We start from the raw sequence: 22,683 nt of genomic DNA on the forward strand, positions 1-22,683 counted from the left end.
AGTCCCTCTGTGCGCATCTCACAGGCCAGGGCAGAGCCGCCAGACGCTGGGTCAAGGCCAGCACACGGCCCGTCGGAGCCAAACACTGACGGGGCGGCCGAGGCCGGGTGGCGAGGATGACCCCTCGTCCTCGGATTCGTCCTGCTCCCCGGGCCGCTGGGCTCGGCTGTCACGCTCTGATTTGACTCAGAGGCTGTGACATGTGGTGCCATGTGTGCGATGAAACTGCCAGCAGCTCAGGCAGGCCCGGGGTGAGGAGGCTGCCGGACCATCCAAGGCGCCGTCTCCCGCGCTCAGTCCCAGCACCTGGCGGCCCTCCGGCCATCTGCCCCTCCAGCAGGCCTGCGTCTCCCCCTCCGTCCCCAGCCTGGGGCTGCAGGTGATTCTCCTGCCTGGGCGGGACCGTCAGCTCCTGCCCACTCTTGGCAGGAAGGTGGGCGAGTGGGCAGAGGCCTGGGCTCAGGGCCAATCTACTTAGACACTCCCAACCCTCGCGGGAAGCACACACCGCCCTCGGCCACCTGCTTCAGCCCCTGGGGCTGCCAATCCATGACCGTGGAGTTCTGCTGACCATTCACTTTAGTTCAGGGGCATCAGGCCCCACTCACAGCGCAAACGGCGCGGCTCCCGTGGGCTGGGAGAGGGCGTGGCGAGGACGATAATGACCGCGGCAACCATCGGAGCCGCCAAGACACACTGAGCACTTGCTGTGTCCCCGGCAACACTCCGCAGTTTATACACATTAACTCCTTTCAGCTCCCAACAGCCCCAGGGCATGAGAACACGGTGTCCTCATCCCCATTTTTCAGATGAAGAAACTGAGGCACAGAGAGGTTAGGCAGCTCCCTGCAGGCCACACAGCTAGCAAGCGGAGTAGATATTTGCAGGCCTGTGGTCTGACTGGAGTCTGGGCTTACTGCTGCCCGCCTGCAGCAGCTGCTGGCCGCAAGGCTGGGCCCAGAGCTCTCCCCAATGAGCTCGAGGTCCCCAGAATTCCCCCAGGGAGGCCCCTGGGTTCCTCTTATCACAGCCAAGGAGACCCAGGCTCAGAGAATTTGCATGACTTGCCCGGGGCCACACAGAGGACTTGACCTTGAGTCTACTGGGCTCTGAGGCCATGTCCTGAATTACTGTGCGTGACGTCTCCCTGCCTGGTTACCACCATTCACCGCCCATTTCCACACATAATGGGGAACCTTGCGTTACCTGGGAGGCCTCCCGGAGAACAAAGCCCTAAAGAGGCCCCGAGTTGGTAAACTTCCAGCAGGTTCGATTCCAGTCAAGGGCACATACCTGGGTTGTGGGTTCACTTCCCGGCCCCATCAGGGCATGTGTGGGAAGCAACCCATCGCTGTCTCTCTCTCTCTCTCCTCTCCCAGATTGATTTTTCTCCCTCCCTCCTTTCTCTCTCTTTCACACCCCCTCCTCCACTTTCTCTAAAAATCAGTGGAAAAAATATCCTCGGGCGAGGTTTAACAACAAACAGTCTGGCTGAATTTATTAAGAAGCTTTTTGTAGGCAAAAAGCTTTCCCATAACCCTTCCGCCCCGGCTGTCCCTACTCCTGGGAGCAGTCCCCGTGGGTGTGCAAAATGCCGAGGACGCCCACGGCTCTGGTCACCGGTCACTGGGAGCGCGTCGGCTTACTCCTGCATGCGGCACCACCACCTATGGCTACTTCCTGGAGGCCACCACCACGGCGTTCAGCTGGAAGACCTCCGCGAACCTCAGAGCCTGGTGGACAGAGCCAGAGCTAAGAGGTCAGGAAGCCCCAGGTTCGAATCCCCCTTCCTGGCTGTGTGGCTTTCACGGGCGGCTGGACCACTCTGAGCCCCACGCTCCTGGTCTGCATTATCAGGGAGCATCCCGGCTTGCAGGGCTGGGAGCAGCTCTGGGAGATGCTGGGTGCTCGGCAAATGTATCCCCGCCCCACCCCACCCCCGGGAGCCCCGCAGACCATCTGGTCCGAGGGCTGCGAACAGATGGCTCCGGGCAACGTGCAGGCAGCGTGACGAGGCCGGTGCTGGGCTGGCCCAGTGCAGCAGCAGCACAAGCCACCCGCCCGGGGACGACCTAGTGCCCGCAGCCCTCGCCTGTGGCTGGGCTCTGAACCCACGCAGGCGCAAGCACCTGACTAAGAAAGAGTCAACAGGTCCGAAAACCGGCAGCCAGAACCAAATGGGTCAAAGATGGACAGCACAGATGCCCACCGAGTGCCACACAGAGCAGAGACAGGCCCCTGGTCGGACCAGGCTGCTAAGTAAGGCCCAGGCCCTGGTACCGGCCACAGGAGGTCTGTCTGCAATCCCACCAACTGGGCGGGGGTCGGGGGGGTGGGGGGCCTGAGGAGGGCCGTCCGTCACCGCAACTGCCATTCTCTCACCCACTTTGTATTCGGTCTTCCCAACACCACCCAAGCCTAGTGGTCACTCCCCCAGTTTACAGGTGAGAAGGCTGATGCCTAAAGGTCACATCATTCGCCCAGGACGACCAGAAACTCCAAATGCATTGTGCCCCCCTCGGGGTCCTCGCCGCAGCAGTCCCCCGCGGTCTCCCTCGTTCCCGCCCTTCTCCGCTCTCCCCGCCCCGCCGCCCCCTGCCCAGCGACTCTGCATTTCAGAGGCGACCAGGGAGCAGACTTAGTTCCTTCCTTTCTTTGAACACGAGCGCTGCGTATGGGAGGAGAACAATGGCACTAACACAAAACGTCTCCTTGTTTCCGAGTGACGACGAGCAGAGCTGATGGCGGGCACTCCGCACTTCTTGTTAGAACGATCCTGCCCAGGTCAGAGTCCGGTGGGCAGACAAGCAGGCTGCAGGGGTCATTTCTGGGCAGCACCATCACATCCACGGCCCAGTGGCATCAAACACCTCGTCCCACGCCTTCGCAAGGTGACCCCTGGTCATCTCTGAGCAGCTAGGACGTTCCAGGTCCTGGCGCTGGCTGCCCAGGTCTGACGTGACATGCTGGACGCGTGCACATCTGGGTCGGCGACCGTGCATTTAATCCCACAACTGGAACCAGTTCAAGGGGATTTAATTAACTACATTTCCAAAAGGGCAGACTGTCCAAGGCACTTCAGCCAGTTCCACCCAATACCACGACAACAAGCCACGGCAACTGTCATCTCCCACATGGCACGTCAGCCTGTTCCACCCAATACCACGACAACAAGCCACGGCGACTGTCATCTCCCACATGGCACGTCAGCCGGTTCCACCCAATATGTGACAACAAGCCACGGCCACTGTCATCTCCCACAAAGGCACAGCTCGGTAAGCAGGCTGTGGCAGTTGCAAAGTTTTAGGGGAAAATGGAACCCCGCTCCTGGGTATGTACCTGAAAAACTCGAAATCATCCATATGCAAAGATATATGCACCCCTATGTTCATTGCAGCATTATTCACGGTGGCCGAGACACGGAAACAGCCAACGTGCCCTGGAATGGGGCCCGGATAAAGAATACGTGGTCCGTGTACACAGTGGAGCGCTCCCAGCCGTGTTACAACATGACGCTGAGTGAAACAAGTCAGACAGAAAAGCTAAGAACCACGTGACCTCACTCATACGTGGGATATGAAACTGAAACTCGTGAGCACACACAGCAGTGAGGTGGCTGCCGGGGGGAGGGGGGAGGGGAGAAGTGGCCCTAATAGAAGGTGACAGGAGAAGATGTGCCTCTGGTTGGTGGGCACAGGGTCCTATATACAGGTCTCGTGACACAGAAACCCACACCTGAAACCTATATGTTCATGCTGACCAATGTCGCCCCAATAAAATTTAATTTAAAAAAAAATAGGCATTGACCAAAAAAATTATTCATTTCTGTAGATTCTTTTAAATTTTGAAAATGCACTGATGTTAATACACACTGACGTTATAATCATTAACAAAAGAAAAGGGAGCTTTCGACGTGTGACTCACTAATCCAGGCGGCTCACCGGGCTCCTGCTGCCCCAGACATCCGCACACCGACGTGATGTTCGGAGGGAAGTGCTGGGGCCCCCCGCAGCCCCCCAGGTGTCCTGTAACCTAAAGCAGAGCCACATCTGCCACTCGGGGGCCACTGGCCTGGAGCCCACCTGGGGGGCTGCCCTGGACACTCTCGAAGGTCCACACCTTGCCCGCTCCTGCCCGAGGGCCTGGGCACGTTCCCTAACCTCGGTGCGTCTCACCCGTAAGAAGAGTGACAGTGGGAACTGCCCCATAGCGTCCACGGAAGGTTCAGGTGAACACTCAGGACAACGCCTGCCTGGCCCACAGGCAGTGCCCAGGAAAGTCAGCTCCCAACCAGAGACTAGAGCTCGGCACCTTCAACCTCCCTCGCTCCCTGCCCAGCACAGGCGGCTTGGAAGAGGGGGGACTTCCCTTCTCCAGCCCCACCCCCACCTACCCCCACCCACCCACTGAGACTCATTTTCTCCCAGTGTGCTCTCAGCCACCCCCACCACCAGGAGGCACCCAGGCCCTTGCCCAGAGCTGGAGCTGGAGTCAGACCTGGGCTTGAGGCCCAGCTGTCTCTTCTCAGGCCCAGGCAGAGACCATGCTGCCTCCCTAAGCCTCAGTTTCCTCATCTGTAACGGGGACGTTAACACCGCCCACCACACGGGACGGGGGCAAGGACCAATGAACACTGCACACGGCAAGCCTGCTGCGAGCCGGGGTGCGCTGTGCACACGCAGGGCCTGGCGGGAGCCCATGCGCCTCACCGTCCTGAGGACACGTCCGCAGGGGCCCGAGACCCCCAGGCAGTTCCCAGGGGCTCTCCCCCAGGAGCCTGTCCTGCTCGGTGGCCCTGGAGACTGGCTGATACCTGCACAGCACGCGCTGCCTACAGCCCACCTTCTCGCCGTCCCTCCCCAGCCATCTGTGAGGGCAGCATCCATGTTCCCATTGACCAGATGAGAAAAGTGAGGCTCGGAGAGCTTCTACAGCCCACATCTTTCACTGAGCAAAGGGTTCTGCTTGTGAGAAATAAAATCTGCCGGATGGCCCAGCCAGGGTGGCTCAGTGGTTGAACGTCGATCTATGAACGAGGGGGTCAGGGTTAGATTCCTGGTCGGGACATGTGCCCGGGTTGCAGGCTCGATCCCCAGTAGGGGATGTGCAGGAGGCAGCCAATCAATGATTCTCTCTCATCATAGATGTTTCTCTCCCTCTTTCTCTCTGCCCCCCCCCCTTCCTCTCTGAAATCAATTAAAAACTATATTTTTTTAGATCTTCTAGAAGAAGGAGGGGTGGATAAATGAATGTGAGACCACATCGGAAAACGAAGGGCGGAATACCTGATTCACCAACTCAAAGCCAGGAGGCCCAGCCACGAGAACCTGGGGCGCTGCTGGCCGCCCCCTGAGACCTGCCGGGGAGCAGAGAGCTTCGGGCCAGGACCAGCTGGAGGTCCCCGGGAGCCGGCCTGTAGGAGTCCAGTGGGCAGTGCCAGCAGCGGGTCACACTCACTGCCGGGGAGAGTGGGGGGGCACTGTCCTCTCTGGGTGAGGCTCCCACTCTGAGACCAGGAGGCACAGAGCAGGTCCCAGCAGAGGACCACACAGCGGCAAGGCAATCCGTGGCACAGACACAGCCGGAGCAGCCTCCCACTCCCCGTTTCCATGGGGATCCCCTTGAAATAACCCCAGCGCCAGGCTGCTATTCTTCCTGCGGGGGAGGAGCTCGGGAAAGTGTGATGGGAGGCGGGCGCTCAGCACCCAGGCTGCGGAAATGCGGAGCCCACGCCTGGCCCTTGCCTCCCTCCATCCCCCCCTCACCCTCAGGCATGACCAGGGCCTGGCCCATGCCTCCCTCCACCCGCCCCCCCACCCCCAGCAACCATGATGAGGGCCTCCTGGCCCACAACTCCCTCTATCCCACCCCCTCCCTCCCCAGCAGCCATGACCAGGGCCTGGGTGCAGCAAGACCATGCCCTGGGATTGAAAGACGTGAAGGAAATTGGCGATCGCACCTTAAGCATTAGCTGCCTCCTTGGGGAAGGCTCCAGGCCGGCCCAGGGGACACGGCCTGGGGCCCCCCAGGGTCCCTCATCGCAGCAGCGTGACTGGGACGAGCTGCTGGACTTAGGGGCCCAACTTCCCACGTGCCTCAGTGAGAGCAGAGAGACCGGAAGTGCCCACAGCCCTGCAGCGGGAGGCGGAGGCAGCTGCCTGATGGCCCTAAAATACTGTGGAAAGTCCTCGCTTCCCACAGCTCATGTCGGTGAGGCCTCCTGTGGGCGGGCGGGGCTCCTGTCCCCTGTGACGGGACCATCAGCGCTGTGGGCCACGGAGAAGAGCTGGGCTCAGAGCCCCGGCCGTGAGGGGTGATTGCTGTTGGGCCCCATCTCCTGAGCAGCAGCCCGTCCTGGGTGCGGGCATGGCCCCCGGGGCCAGCGAGGACAGAGGCAGGGGCTGTGGGGAGAGGTGCGGCCCCTGTTCTAGGACTCCCTCCTGATTCGTGGAGTTCCTGTCCTAGATGGCGCTGGGGGTGGATTTCCTGCGGCAGCAAAATTAGCTGCGGGAGACACCGGGTGCGGTGGGAATAGCATGCGCTCTGGGTCAGGCAAAGCTGGGCAGAACCCCAACTCCACCACCCTGCTGGCTGTGCAACCCGGGCAGGCAGCCTGGCCTCTCTGAGCCTCCGCTTCTCATCACTGCAGGGGTGCGGGGGTGCGGGGTGTGGGGGTGCAGGGTGTGGGGGTGCAGGGTGTGGGGGTGCAGGGTGTGGGGGTGTGGGGGTGCAGGGTGTGGGGGTACAGGGTGTGGGGGTATGGGGTGCAGGGTGTGGGGGTGTGGGGTGGGGGGTGCGCGGGGTACAGGGTGTGGGGGTGGGGCGTGGGGGCGTGAGGGTGTGGGGTGTGGGGGTGCAGGGTGTGGGGGTGCGGGGTGAGGTTGCAGATGGCTGCTGAGCTGAGGCCTGTGCTGCCTGTGGCCGTCGCCGGCCCTGCTCCCGGCACCTATCCCACAGACACTGGCTTTGCCCGCCTGCCACCAGCGCCCATTTCACCCACATACAGGGTGCCTGGCACTGGGAGGATGGCTGCCCCCTTCCCCATCTGGTCAGAGAAAACTCCAGCAGCGGCTCGGCCGCCCTCGCAGAGCTCACCAAGCACGTGAAGGAAAACGCCAGATGCCGGCACAGCGGGTCAGCTCGGGGGACTCCGGCCCTCGGGCCCTGGGATGCTCCCAGCTTCCTCGCCAACAAGAAGGAAGGCAGGCGGGGGCCGGCCAGCCAGCCCGTGAGCTGTCCTGGGCACAGCACCCACCCTGCAGCCCAGGGAGCCCCACAGACCTGAGCAGGGGCTGGTTTGGCATCTGAAGGCCTGAGTTCAAATCCCAACCCACGCACTACGGGCTGTGAACCACTGACCCCATTTGCTAGTCTGTCCATTGGAGACAGCAATTCCACACGCCACGGGGGTCTTGAGCCAGGGCCCCCCAGGTGTTGGCTGAGCCAGCTCCTGCCTGTGCACCTCCCCCCTCCCCCACTCATGCTTCTCCTTAGATCTTTGAACTTCCTCAGGGCTCAATGTCTCCTGTATCCCCAACCCCAATCTCAATGCCTGCACATAGCAGGCCCCGATCAATATGTGCTGAATGAATTCACTTCTTCCAGGAAGCCCTCCAGGACTTCCCACCCCCCAGCCCTCCCCTGGGCAGCCCCGCCCCTAGACTCCTCCCACCACAGCCCCAGCACTGGCCCCTGTCCATCTGGTCTGTTCTGGGACTCCTGGGGGGTGGCCCTTGTCAGTCAGCAGCAGCCATATTCCCACCCCCGGCAGAGCCCCGACGCAGAGCACGCGCTCAATAACCCGTGAGCTGTGCAGGGCCACCAACGCGCAGGGACTCCCGCTCCTACGTAAATTCCCCCAAACACACCAGTCCTTCGCTCCCACGTGGCCAGGCCTCTCACCTCGGGTCTGTCTTCCTATCCTTCGGCTTTTCCCTCCTAAACACCCAGGCTCCCCAACTCCATTGGCCTCTTATTGAGCCCAACTCTGTCTGTGAAACCCAACGTGCCCTTCCATCCGCCCCGTGTTCTCTCCAGGGACCGACCGCCTCTCGGGACAGGGAGCAGGAAGGGCAACGCCGGGCAGCCCTGGGGAGGGCCTGGTCACGGGCGCCGGCCTGCCACTTGGAGAGGGCCGCTCGCTGAGTTCAGGAGCCGCTGTCACACAGCCGAGGCGCAGCCAGTGCTCAGCCGCCCGCAGTCCCGCAGTCCCGCAGCCCTGCGCAGCCGGAGTGGGCGGCCAGGGCGGAGAGGGGACACCGGGTGCCCTCCCTTCCCCATCCCCCGGGCCTCAGTCCTTGGAGGGACTTGGTTGGGTGACTTCGGTCCAGTAAGTAGCACCCCTGCTCCTGCCTACGTTTGGGACCCCCGGGGGGAGAGGAGAGTTGGGTACATGTGGGGCTGGGCTCCTGAGAAAGACCCCGGGGAGGATGGGCCGTAACTCACACCCAGGACCTGCCATCCCAGAACCCAGAACTGACTTCACCTCCCCCCCACATCCCAGGCCTGTCCCCTGGTGTCACAACTGGTCCCAAACCCACAAATCAGAGCCCCCGCCGCCTGGAGGAGCCTGAGCGGGTGGGGGGGGTCAGGGCTGGGGCCAGGCCCCACAGCGTGCCCAGGAGACGGGGGGGGGGGGGTGCGCCGGCCCAGCCCTGGGGCGAACCAGATCGGGCCTCCTCCGGCATAGAAACCGATCCAGCCGCCTCCTGCTGGCCCAGGGCCACGGTCCCTTCACGACACAGCAGGTCCCCACTCAGAGGGTAACCCTCCTCCCATCCGAGTCCCGGGGTGTCCCTGGGTCTCCGGGGGCCCCGCCCCAGGTGAGGGCCTTGGACCCTGTGCTCCCTCCCGTCTGCAGGCGTCCTCGCTTCAGAGCACGCGCGCTGTACCCCACAGCGGGGTCTTCCCGTCACACGTGAGGAAACCAAGCCAGGAGGCCGTGCGGCTCCCCGACTCACTCAGCCGGTCACAGCACCGCCTGGGCCTGCGCGGGGGACCCAGCCCACGTCACCACCTGTCACCATGCAGCACGGCTCCTTACAAAGATACAGACGCACGACCCCACCCCAGGTTCGCAGCCACTGCCCCAGTTTCTCACCTGCCACCCACTGCCCCATATGGACGCGCACCTGCCCCCGAACAAATGTCCCGATCCGGGGTTCGGAAAACTGGGTCACCTGCAGGAAAGGAGCCACCAACAAGGTGTGCCTGGGTCACAGGGCCGACCCCGGGGGCTCCCAGCTCCACATCCGATGTTCCCACGCCTGGGACTCGGGGAGCCGCACAGAAGCAGAGTCATCACTGGGTCTTGGGGTCCAGCTGGACGCCCAGCCCCGCGGGGCCTGCAGGTTAGGCACCCTCCCCCGCCCCCGGCCCAGCGCAGACCGGCACCTCCCGGAAACCCCACAGAAGCCTCCAGACCGGGCCGGCCACCAGCCACACACCCGCCCCGCAGGCTGTGCACCCCCAGCCTCAGCTCCGCGTGGTCCGACTGCAGGCTGCCCCTCCGTGGTCAAGGGCGGGGCTGGGACTGAGTGGGTCAGAGGGCAGGGTCATGGCCGCAGAGTCAGCCGGCCACCTCCTTCCCTAGGATGCTGACAGTGGACGGGTGGGTGGCTCCCTGCACCCGTGGGCCCGCTGTCAACAGAAAGACCAGCCTCTGCTGGGACCTTCCTGAGTGCCAGGGGCACTGGTGCACTCAGTTGCCTTTAAAAGGCCCAAGGGGTCACTCTTCTGGCTCCGGTTCAGAGCTGACCCTACGGAGGCACACAGGGCGGTGGGCACAGAGGAAGGCTGGCCCCAGGGGACCCAAGTGCCCAGGCCCCTCCTCCCCTGGGATGTGAAAGTACCAGGGACTAAGCCAGGTGGAGGGGTCCCCAAAGAGGAAGGAGTGGAGTGAAGGTCATTGGCGGTGCGCACCCCACTCCTCCTGGCTGGGGGAGGTCGTGACTTCTGGGACCCTCAGTTTCCTCACCTGTAAAATGGGGAGAACCCCTGCACCTCGAGGGCTGTTCACAATTCAGGGAGATGAGCTGCCAAAAAGATGATGCAATGGCTGGGGGGTGGGGGGCGGGCCTGCCACCCTGCTCCCTGGCGGAGGGGCGGGCGGTGCCTGGGGGAAGCCATCCCCGGGGAGGTGAGGGTGCCATGCCATTCGGGCTAAGGTTGCAGGACACCAAGACCACCTCTGTCACTGTGTCCTCCTGGGGAACCTCGGCCTCTCAAAGATCTAACTCCCGTCCCACAGGGACGTGGCACTCAGTGATACACGCCAGACGCTAAGGACAGCGGTGCACGCCTGTGCTCGGGGAGGTCCGGGAGAGGCGGTTCACAGGGACAGGAAGGGTGCCCCGGCTGGGACAAGGTCCCACTGCAGCCCAGCTCCCGCCCCCTGGACCATGGTCACCTGCTTAGGCCTCCCCAGCTCCAGAGTTCCGGTCCTCCCTCCGGCACCGACCCCGCACCCCCCCGCAGGCCATCCACTGAGTCCGGTGAGTGAGTCCAACACGGTTGTTAAAGCAAGAATGGCAGCTCCACGGAGGACTATTATGCAGCCAGTGAGATTGCTTACGCAGACGGTGGTAGCCTGGGAAATGTTTACCGCGTGTCCAATACTTAAAAGCTGCACAAGTGGGTTTCCGTGGCAATCTGCAAGGACGGGGGTAGGAGGGCACATAACACGGAAACAGGCTCGGGGCAGGGCGATCGGATGCATTTCCCTCTCTTTACTGCTGCGCTTCTCTGTGATCATTAACAAATAAACATGGAGATAAAAGCAAAGTCTGCTCACACGCGCACACCTTAGCTCCCAGAGGCTGACATGACGGCCGGTCACGATGACGGATGAGACCTCACAGCCTCAGTCAACAGCCTCGCCTCTCCTGGGGCTCTGAACGGGCCACGGTGTTTGACCACGGTTCACACCGAAGCCACGTAGGAGCCACCACCGTTCAGGCCCTGACTCCTTCAGCCAGTTCACCCGGGATGGGTCGTTCCAGAAGCAGACAGGCCAGCTGAGGGTCATGATTCTCTCTCCTCACTGATGTTTCTATCTCTCTCTCCCTCTCCCTTCCTCTCTGAAATCAATAAAAATACATTTAGAAAAAAAGAATCGGAATGCTCTGAGGTCCGATTTGAGGGTGTGCCATGTGTCCGCTCGGTCATTCAAACACGAGGCCCAGCCCTGGTGGGGACCAGGTGTGAGCTGCGTGCAGCAGAAGCAGCGATGTGTGGGACAGGACCCGGTGCTCTGTATCGGGCGGGCCTGGGCTCCGGTCCTGTCTTATGATCTGAGCTGGCTCACCCCTCCCCACTGGCACTGGGTGCCCTAGTTCCAGGCAACGGCTAACACAGGCTCACAGAAGCAGGAGGGAAGTTACTGGAAGGCTGTGAGGGAGCCACAGACTCGAGGAGAGAGCACAGCAGCTGGGCAGGGGGCCTCAGGCAGAGCAGGAGCTGGGCAGGGCTGGGGGTTCTATTTCAGGGACCCACAACTATTTCATTTATCTATTGCTGTGTAACAGGTCACCTCAAACATCAGTGGCTCGCCCTGGCTGGTTGCTCAGTGGTTGGAGCGTCGGCCCGTAGCCCAGAGGATCCAGGGTTCAATTCCCAGTCAAGGGCATGTACCTGGGTTGCTGGCCGAGTTCGGGAGGCAACCAACCAATGTGTCTCTCTCGCATCAATGTTTCTCTCTCTCTCTCTCTCTCTCTCTCTCTCTATCTATACTATCTCTCTCTCTCTCTATGTATATATATATCTCTATCTCTAGCTCTCTCTTCTCCCTCCCTTCCACTCTCTCTAAAAAATCAATGGAAAAATATCCTCAGGTGAGGATTTAAAAAAACAAAACACATCCGAGAGATGCAAATCAAAGCGACAATGCAATACTATCTCACACCTGTCAGAATGGCTATCATCAACAAATCAACAAACGACAAGTGCTGGAGAGGATGTGGAGAAAAAGGAACCCTCGTGCACTGCTGGTGGGAATGCAGACTGGTGCAGCCACTATGGAGAACAGTATGGAGTTTCCTCAAAAAACTAAAAATGGAACTCCCATTTGACCCAGTGATCCCACTTCTAGGAATATATCCCAAGAAACCAGAAACACCGATCAGAAAGGATATATGCACCCCTATGTTCATAGCAGCACAATTCACCATAGCTAAGATCTGGAAACAGCCTAAGTGCCCATCAGCAGATGAGTGGATTAAAAAACTGTGGTACATCTACACAATGGAATACTACGCTGCTGTGAAAAAGGAGTTCTCACCATTTGCAACAGCATGGATGGAACTGGAGAGCATCATGCTAAGTGAAATAAGCCAGTCAATGAAGGAAAAATACCACATGATCTCACCCATTTGTGGATTATAATGAACAACATAAACTGATGAACAAAAACAGATCCAGAGACAGAGAAGCATCGATCAGATGCTCAAACCTCAGAGGGAAGGAAGGGGAGGGTGGGGGTAAGGGGAAGAGATCAACCAAAGGACCTGTGTGCATGCATATGAGCCTAACCAATGGACACAGACACCAGCGGGGTGAGGGCATGAGTGGGGGCGGGGAGGCAGTGGGGGGATAAGGACACATGTAATACCTTAAATCAATAAAGAAAAAAGTAAATATTAAAAAAACACCATAAAATATAAATATAAAAATAACAAAACAACAAAAACCTCAGTGTTGGATTTCTGTGTTGGAAAAATATCCTCAGGGGAGGATTTAAAAAAAACAAAACACATCCGAGAGATGCAAATCAAAACAAAAATAAATCGGTTGGTTGCCTCCCGCACTCAGCCTGCAGCCCAGGTACATGCCCTTGACTGGGAATTGAACCCTCAATCCTTTGGTCTGCGGGCCGATGCTCTAACCACTGAGCACCGGCCAGTAGTTAGAGCAAAACAAAACAAAACCAAAAAACCAACAAACCATTCCTTTTGCTCAGGAACCTACGATCTGGGGGGTCTTGGGGGAGGGCAGGCACCTGCTGAACCGTTGCCCGGGGTCTCCGAGCTGGTGAGCCTGAGGAGGGGTCCTGGCAGGAGAGGGCTGTGCCCTGGGGCTGCTTCCCGGGATCCAGGCAGCCCCACCCCATCGCCTTCCAGACCCACCAGGCAATGGGGGTCCGGACACAGGCCAGGGACAGTGCGGGGAACCTTCCAAAGCCAGGGTCTGCCATAGGATGGGGGTCTCAGTCAGAAAAGACTGGAGGGCCAGGCCCCCCACTGCAGGGGCAGGACTCTGGGTCGGGTCGGAGCCAAACCACCCAGCTGGAAGGAGACACTGCCGAGACCCCGGGCACTGCGGGGAGGGGAGGGGGACAGCGTCAGACAGCAGGCGCCAGTCCTTTGTGCAGAGGGTGAGTCCTTTGTGCAGAGGGTGGCCGTACTTGTTCTGTGCAGATGCCCGCACCTTTCAGAGGTGCGAGCGGGTGCAGGTGAGTTTGCTTTAAAGCCCTTCGGCCAAAAGGAGGGGTGAGTGACTGAAGAAAGTGCAGCAAAACCCTGGGAAGACCTGCAGCGAGGGGCTGAGTGACGATCCAAGTAGCTCCGTGATTGAGATTTACACGCAGGTGCGCAGCCTTTCGCTTGGTGGGGAGTCCTGTCTCTGGCTCCCCGAGGGGAAGCTGCAGTCTCACTGCTGTCCCAGGGCCACAGCCCAGGTCCCAAGACCACAGCCCAGGTCCCGGGGCCACAGCCTGGGTCCCAGGACCACAGCCCGGGTCCCAGGTCCACAGCCCGGGTCCCAGGGCCACAGCCAGGGTCCCAGGACCACAGCCAGGGTCCCAGGACCACAGCCAGGGTCCCAGGACCACAGCCAGGGTCCCAGGACCACAGCCCGGGTCCCGGGGCCACAGCCTGGGTCCCAGAACCACAGCCCGGGTCCCCGGACCACAGCCTGGGTCCCAGAACCACAGCCCGGGTCCCAGGACCGCAGCCCGGGTCCCAGGTCCACAGCCCGAGTCCCAGGGCCGCAGCCTCGGCAGGGCAGGGAGCAGGAGGCCAGGCCTGCGCAGAGGTGGCCGGGGCTGCCATTGGAGATCCCATCCCTGCGTGGGCAACTGGGGCCTCTGAGCTGCCTTTGTCCTGCCTCAATGGGCCATTCAGCCAGGGCTCGGGAGACAATGATCCCCACTGTGCCAGGAGGCAGTGCCCGTCCTGGGCAGCACGGCGGGTCCCAGTGGGCCTGTTCCCCAGGCAGCTGGCAAGTGCCTCCTGGCCTCAGGCAGAGGGGCCTGGACTGCCACTTTGCACATGTCACTTAGCACATGGCGCTCCTCCTGCCTGGAATGTACTAGACTGCCATGTCCTTCCTCCCTCTCACCCCGCCCTCATTCTCCCTGCCTCGCATGTAGTGGTCATTCTAGAAATAGTTGTTGAATGAATCAATGAATGAGTGAATGAGTGAGTGAGTGAATAAATAATTGAATGAATGAAAGAAGGAATAATTGAACAATTGAATGATCGAGTGAAAGAGTGAGCGAATGAATGACTGAAGGAGTGAGTGAGTGACGGCAACAACCTCGATCCTCAACGTTCAACACCCAGCATCTCCCGTCCCCCTTAGCATATACAGTGGATCACGAAATGTCTGTGGAACAAAAGTGGAAAGAATATTCAACCTCATTGGTATTCAGACAGGAATTAAAACAAACACTTTTCATCCATGATATTTGCAAAGGTCAAACAAATTAGAATACCTAATGCTGAGCGGCACATGGAAAACAGAAACTTTCTGGAGAATAATTTGGTCATACGTGTCAGGAACATTAAACACGTTCGTGATTTTTACATGAAATTGCAGGCCTAGGGCTCTCTCTTAAGAAAATTATTCCAAAATCTGGGGGAGGGACATGAGTAGGGAGTCTTCAGACACAGCGTTCATTCACTCAGTGTTGGTTATAGAAGCAAAAAAAAAAAAGCCGCCTAATTACCCAACAATCAGGAGTGCTTAGTGAACCAGGGCAGGTAGGCTGGGTGCGCAGCCGGAAAGGAAGTGGGGAGGCAGGGCCGGGGTCCCCAGTTACACCCTCCCCTCCTCCCTGCCAGCCTTGGGAACACAAAGACCTGCTTCATTAACAGTAAACTTGGGGGCATGGCTGGGGGCTCCTGCTCCACTGCCCCTCCCCGGGCCTGTGGGGGGAAATGGGTACAAAGGCTGGGATCTAAAAAGAGAGAAATCGCCCGGCTGCGTGGCTCAGGGGCTGAGCATCGACCTATGAACCAGAAGGTCATGGTTCAATTCCCGGTCAGGGCACATGCCTGGTTGTGGGCTCAATCCCCAGTGGGGAGCGTCAGGAGGCAGCCGATCAATGATTCTCTCTCATCGTTGATGTTTCTATCTTTCCCTCTCCCTTCCTCTCTGAGATCAATAAAAATATATTTTAAAAAATTTAAAATGAAAGCACTCAGTGCCTTTGATTGGAACAGCCACGAGTTGAGCGGCCCCTTAAATACTATAACCCCACCCAATAGGGAAAAGTTGCCCAATGGGTGATAGGCTCTCACCATTTCCACCAATCACAAAAGCCAAGGGGGTGGGAGGCGGGCCACGGAGTCCACCTTCCCAGGAAGTCCCGCCTTCCCCCTATGGCATGGTAGGGCCACCTACATAATTTGTGGGGCCCGGTACAAAATGAGCGCACAGGGCCCCTTGTTCAAAAAGCAGCAGGAAAGTGTCGTGAAAGGTAGTAAAATATAATAAAAGCCTAATATGCTAAGTGTCCGGTCTACCAGTCAGCGGTTCAACCAACCAAAGTGTAATATGCTAATGATATGCTAAGGCTGCTCAACCGCTCGCTATGACATGCACTGACCACCGGGGGGCAGACGCTCTGACCAGTAGGTGAGCTTGCTGCTGGAATCCAGCCGATTGGGACAGAGTGACATGGGCCAGACACACCCTGGAGCCCTCCATGGTCCCTCCCCGACTGGCCCACCTCCCCCATCCCTCCCCGGCCTCGATCATGCACCAGTGGGGTCCCTGGGCCTGGCCTGTTACCTCTCGCAATCCAGGACCCCTCGGGGGATGTCGGAGAGCCAGTTTCGACCCGATCCCGCAGGCCAGGCCTAGGAACCCCACTGGTGCACGAATTCGTTAAGATATAAAGCCCTTTCCTTTTTCCATGACTTGTCGTGGCGTCATTTATTTGCTATTTAATGCCAAGTGAAATAAAGGAAAAGGTTTAAATTATTGGCATAAGTTTTACTGCTCATCATTCTGTGGTGCAATTCAAGTTTTAATGCACATCTAAGCGCGCGGACCTGGGACGCGGAACCGCCGAGACCACAGTCTGCAGCTGGGGGTTCTGACTCGAATCTGCTTTGTTCTTCCCAGAGCAGTGGAAGCGCCGCCCAAACCAACTCGTCTGTTTTTATTCCGCTTTTTTTCAATCCTCACCAGAGGATATTTTTCCCATTGATTTCTAGACATGTGGAAGGGAGGCAGGAGGGGAAGAAAGAAAGAGAGAGAGAGAGAGAGAGAGAGAGAGAGAGATCTGAGAGAGAGACATCAACCGGTTGCCTCCTGCACACACCGCTACCAGGGTTGGGGAACCTGCAATGGAGGTAGGTGCCCTTGACCAGGAATTGAACCCACGACCCTTCAGCCCGTGGGCCAATGTTCTAACCACTGAGCAACCAGCCAGGGTTCTTTTTTAAATTATTGTTATTGATTTCAGAGAGGAAAGGAGAGGGATAGAGAGATAGAAACATCCGCGATGAGAGAGGGACATCATCGATCGATCAGCTGCCTCCTGAACATCCCGCCCCCCCACCCCCACCCCACCCCCGCCCCGGGGATCGAGCCTGCAGCCCGGACATGTGCGTGAACAGGAATGGAAGCATGATCTCTTGGTTCACGGGTCCATGCTCAACCACTGAGCCACACCGGCCGGGCTTTATTCAACTTGCTGATGCTCACACACTCTGCACACACCTCTGTGCTGGCTCAGTGATGGGAAGCGGAGGAGGAACCACGTGGTCCTGCTTCCCCCCCTTCGCTGGCGTCATTTTCAGCATCAGTGATCAGCTCCCATGGGAAGTAACCGGGGCAAGAAAGCATCGGATCGGGTTCCTCGGTCCTTGGTTCCCGCTGGAATGGCACTGCCCCCTTCCTGCGCTTGCATCGCATTCTGGCGCACACAGAAAGCAGGGCCTCTCGGGGCGCCGCCGCCTCCGCTCACGCAGTCACAGGCGCGGAGTCCCGCCGGCCCCACCACGCGGGGAGCTCGGCCACACTCCGAGCGCGCGGGCGGCGCGATGGGAGCTGCACGGAGCCGGCGCACGTGCCGCCTCTGCTCCCACACGCGCCCCATCGTCCCCTCAAATATCACTTACGAAACACGGGTTCACGGCTGCAATGATTAACAGCTTCAAGGTGGCAACGGCAGGCCGCTGAGCCACGCCAGGGTCCCTCTGAGCGTGGGCCCACATGCCTGCGAAGCCAGGCCTGCAGCAAAGCCCTGGAAAATGCCTACAACCTCGTGCGGAACTAGGGAGCAGCTTTCAAAACGGTTTGCAAGGAGAGACACAGCGCTTCTTACAAACGGGCACGGGCGTGTTAAAAAGATGGGGGGAACGACCCCCAGCTGGAACAGGGCATCTGGGAGGGACGGCTGGCCTCCCTTCTGCGCATCGGCACTGCCCCTCGCCCCGTCTCCCCGAGGCCCAGCATGTCACAGACGCCCCTCCCAGGACCTCAGACACCCGTACAGGGACACCCCGTGACTCTGCGGGCTTCAGGACAAACGCCCAACGCTGTCGCAAGTACACAACCAGGCGGTGGTGTGGAAACACTGATTAGAATTCGATTTCCACCTTGCAGAGAGAAAATGAGAAAAACCCTTCTCCGTGACTCGAGTCAGGGTTAATGAAAAGTGAGTGAGTGTGTGGCTTACAGCGTGACAGTTTGGGGAAACTGAGAACGGCAGTACCCCACACAGGGGTAGGCCTTTGGAGTCCAGATGGCCTCCGCTCCCTGGGGCCTTGTGACACCCAGGGCGGGAAGCAGTGCCGGGAACTGAGGCTCAGGGGGGCCATGTGCTCCAGGACACCCAAAAGTGACCTGTAGCAGCCTCCGTCCCTCCCCGCCCTGAAATGGCGACAGCGAGAGTTTGTAAAATCCCAGGGGAGCTTATGCAAGGGGCATTCCTACACGGAGGCAAAGGAGCAAAGATCTGAGCAGCCCACACCCTGCTTTTCCAAAGTCAGAGGCTGGCTCCCCCGGGCCCCCTGGGCTGGCTCCAGGGCACCCCATAAGCAAGTGCCCCTCTTAGCTGCGGTTTCCGGGGTGGGGATGGCGTTGGGTGGCCAGTCTGACTCTGACCCTAAGGAACAGACATCACTGTTAGCAGGCGATATTTATTAAACGCGGGCTGCGCCCAGGCCCTGGGCTGGGCGAGTCCCAGACACCAGGCTATTTAAAGCCTCGGGTGGGGAGTTCATGGAGGAGAGGTTGCAGCATCAAACGACGGCACATCCCTCCTTTCCAGTGACCGAAGCAACAACCCGGAGAAGAAGCTGGGGCTGGGAGAGACTGCGCAGCCCGCCGGGGACTAGGGACCAGGGCCAGAGCCCACAGGACACGGGCCTCCCGACCCTAGACCCTGGGTGTCTCACTGGGCTGGAAACGCCAGCTCAGAACCCCAGGCAGGAAACCAGACCGGAAGCTTTGATTGGAACCCAAGAAAAGAGATGGAAGACGTTTCCTACAACAGAAAGCAAGCAACTCAGAACCCTCCGGGATGCGTGAATCTTGAATCTGGTGGTGGGGAGTGACGGGCAGCTGTCTCGGGGTCTGGACAACTGTGAAGGCTGTGCAAGTGGGGGTGCCATCGGCGGCAAGTAACAGCAATCGGCTTAAGCCCCTGGCACATCCAGAGGCGGGTGCAGATCAGGCCAGGTCCATCCAAGGAGTCAGAGGTGTCTCCTGCATGCCCACTTCTCACTCACTCTGCCCTGCCATCAGCGGGGTGGCTGGGCTTCCGTGCTCCATCACAGGCCGGGGCTGGCTTCCTGCGCTCTCTCTACTTCCCACCCGACCCCAGATCAGCTGCCTCCCCGTCCTGGAGCCAGTCGGTGCGAGGGGAGTGGGGCTGCCCTTGGTTCACGCTGGCTGCACATAATTGGATTAAGTCTCCTGCTGGAAACCACCCATGTTCTCGGGTGAGGACTAACTGTTGGGAAATCAGCCACAAAACCCACCACAGGGTGCAAATCTGGCTGAGGCGGGGTTTCCCACAGGCGGCACCCCCTCACCAGCAGGGCTTAGGCCTGGGCAGAAAGCTGACATTATCCAGGGCACGAGTTCAAAACATGAAGGCAATCCCATGCGGTAAAAAATGCCCACATGCCCTGACCGGGTTGGCTCAGTGGATGGAGCGTCGGCCTGCGGACTGAAGGGTCCCGGGTTCGATTCTGGTCAAGGGCATGTACCTTGGTTGCGGGCACATCCCCAGTGGGGGGTGTGCAGGAGGCAGCTGATCAATGTTTCTCTCTCAACGATGTTTCTAACTCTCTATCCCTCTCCCTTCCTCTCTGTAAAAAATCAATAAAATATATTTTAAAAAAAAAATGCCCACATGCTGAGTGGAGAGAGGCCTGTGTCCCCTCCTGACCTTGCCAGTTCCTGAGTAAGTCCCTTCCCTCCTCTGAGCTCCCCCTTTCTGCCCTCAACTCTGTAGAGATAAACCGATTACTCTGAAGTCACGTGGTGCACACAAGGATACAGGGTTAGAGAAAAGGGAGCATTTCTGTCCATGGATGAGAGAGGCACGTGCGTAGAACAGAGTTTAGGGGCAGAGGTGCTGCAGGGAGGGAAAGCTGTGGATCCAGCAGAAAGCATGCCCCCAGAGTGCATTCTCTGTCAGGCGTCCGGCAGTGGCTGTTGCTTCCCAAAGAGGCCCAGCCACCTGCCACCTTCCCGGCCACCTCCCCTCTCTGTGAGATCCTGTGTCTGGTCCATCCCTGCCTGCCCAGAGTCAGACCCAGAGTAAATGCTGCTCTGACTAATTCACACTAAGGGGTGAATGACTAACAAAACCTAAGCTCTTCAGAAACTCAAGTAGGACTCCTACTTGTGAAGATGGTATTTAACTTGAGCCCCAAAGAATGAGAAGGAGTCAGCCATGAGAAGAGCAAGGGGAGGTGTTCCAGGAGAGGACACGCCTGGAAACAAGGAAAGTGGCCTGCTGACGGAATAGGAAGGGGATCTGAGCATCTGTGGACCAAAGGACCAGGTGGGACAGGCATTCGCACACCTGGGTCTCTTGAAAACTCCCAGCATCCACTATTTGCGCATGGAGTTCTCACTGGAACAAGACTTTTACATTTTAACGGCGCGGTTATTAAATGCTCCTAACAGACCCAGTGCTGGGTTGAGTGCTCTCTGTATTAGCATAATCGCTGACTGTCCCAGCAACCTCGGAGGTCATTAGCACTTCTCCCTTCACAAAGGAAGAAAGTGAAGCTCAGAGAGGTTCAGTGACTTGTCCAAGGCTGCACAGCACGGGAAACAGCAGAAGCAGAATTTGAACACAAGTCCCTCTGACATCCAAATCGGTGACTACCCTGCGCTCTGAGCACAAAATGCAAGCGAGATGCAACAGTGTGCGCTTCAGATTTCACACAGGAAGGCCAGAGATCTATCCTTCTGCTTCTAATGGTTTTGCTATTTTCTCCTCCACTAGCCCCCACCCTCCCTGAGGCAGGAGCTTCTGGTCTTCCCTGCGCCCCTGGCACCTGAGCCCACACCCTACGAACAACTGGCGCCCAGTCTGGTGTGCGGACAAGGCCAGGCCTCAGCTCCTTCATCTGTACGATGGGGAGGAGGAGTATGTGGCTGTTGTGTGAGGCCCCAGAGCACCATGGGAGCTCAGCCTACTCCCGCTGCTAGTTACCAATTTACAATCCCCCGGGCGTCCTTCTCCACCGTCTCTCCTGACCCTCACAGGCACCGAGGACCTGTAGGCAGGATACTAGCCACTCCCATTTCAAAGATGGGGAAACTGAGGGGGGTCTCTTCAACATCACAGGACCCCCTTCTAGAACATGGGCTGCCCAAGGGCAGGATCTCTGTCCAGTCCCCTGGGCTAAAAAGGTGACCGGCACACAGCAGGTGCTCAGTGACAATTTGCTGAATGAATGAAGGGGAACTACAGACCCGAAAGTCTCCTCTGGCTGCACCGCCCCTTGCCTCCCTGAGAGGCGTGGGGAGCCGTGAAAGAGAAGGGGCAGAAAGGATCTGGCATCGGCCCCTGTGGTGGGGGAGGGGGAGGCTTTTTACTTTCACTCACTCAGCCCTGCGCTGCCCCATCCTCCATGGAGATGGGAAACGAGGCTTCCTCCAGGAAGCCAGCCCGGAGTGACCTGCCAAGACCCCCTCTCTCTGGGCCAGAGCCTGACCACTGGGCACCTGCCAGCAGCCCAGAGGCCTCTCCCCGTGGGGCACTCCGCAGCTGGGGGCAGAGAGGACACAAAACACACACGATCCTTCCTGGACCTCCCCAAGGCAAGGCAAGCGGCGAAGGGCCCACCAGGCCCTGGGAGGGGGCAGGCCAGCTCCCTCTCCCACACACACCCAGCAGCAAGCATGACTCAACGGTTCTCGTCCGGGGAGCGGGGAGCGCCACCCACAGCACCCGCAGCCCGGGGTGCACACCCAGCCTCTGCCCCCTGGGTCAGGACGCCCTGGGAGCCCGCCCTGCCTGGGCCCAGCGCTCTCGGCCTCGGCGGAGCTCGGGCTACCGGCTCGGCTTCATTTCCGGCGGAGCAGGCAGCAAGGCGGAGGACACCACCCGGAGGCGGCGAGTCACCGTCGCCGCTGCGGAGCCCGCACAGGCTCCCGGACCCAGGTTCCCGGGCACGGGCTCCCGGACACAGACACCCACGCGCACCAGCCCCGCGGCTCGCCAGGCCCCGGGCCCCTCCCACCGGGGCGCCCATCGGGGACCTCTTACTAAAAGCCCACGAACACTCCCGCAGCTCGTTCGGCAGCGGCCAGGGGAGATGCAGGCAGCCCCCAACCCCGCGAGCTGGGCAGATGCGCGGCCCCACTGCAACGAGCTGACACCTGGCTGCCCGCCCCCCCTCCCTCCTGTGCGCTGCCCTCCGCGGGCCCTGCCGCCCACGTCCCCAGGGCGAGGTGGAGGGGTGCGCAGGGACCTTGGAAGTTACTGGCCTCGAAGAGGAGGCATGGACCCTCCGAATCCCTCCAGCCTCTGGGCGGGGTTGGGCTCCGGCTTCTAGGGCCAATTTAGGGAATCTCACATGCAGGGCCCTTTTGGGGTGGCGTGTCCCACTTTTTCTTTTTTGCAAAATCTGACAGTTTGGGGTCAGCTGCTTCTGTGTCAGTATAACTCACCAGGAATAAAGGACCAGCCCCAAACCCGCCGCCTCCTCCCACCCCCTCGGGCCCTGCCTGGGAGGCGCAGGGAGGGCCAAGGGCAGCGAGCCTCCCCGGAATCTGGCGATGCATTTTTTTTCTTTCCCCCTGAGTCCCTCTTCGTCTCCGGGGAGTGGACAGCCTAGAAAATTCTGCGGGCTTGGGGCAGGGCCGACACGGCCAGCCCAGGCTCCTAAGCCATCCGCTTTCCCGGGATTTCTGCGCCAGATTCGCCGCAGGGCGGCCTGTTTAAACATGACGGCCCGGGCCAACTCAGGGCGCCGCCAGGCC

At 59.5% G+C, this 22,683-nt stretch overlaps 1 protein-coding gene across 2 annotated transcripts in view; it reads right to left on the reverse strand.

The window, feature by feature from the left end:
* PPP2R2C (protein phosphatase 2 regulatory subunit Bgamma) overlaps positions 1 to 22,683 on the reverse strand; it is an 81,631-nt gene that overhangs the window by 58,531 nt on the left and 417 nt on the right. The gene's annotated exons all lie outside the window — the stretch shown is intronic.

The sequence above is a fragment of the Myotis nattereri genome (genome assembly GCF_964212035.1).
Source record: "Myotis nattereri genome assembly, chromosome: 1".
Lineage (NCBI taxonomy): Eukaryota > Metazoa > Chordata > Mammalia > Chiroptera > Vespertilionidae > Myotis > Myotis nattereri.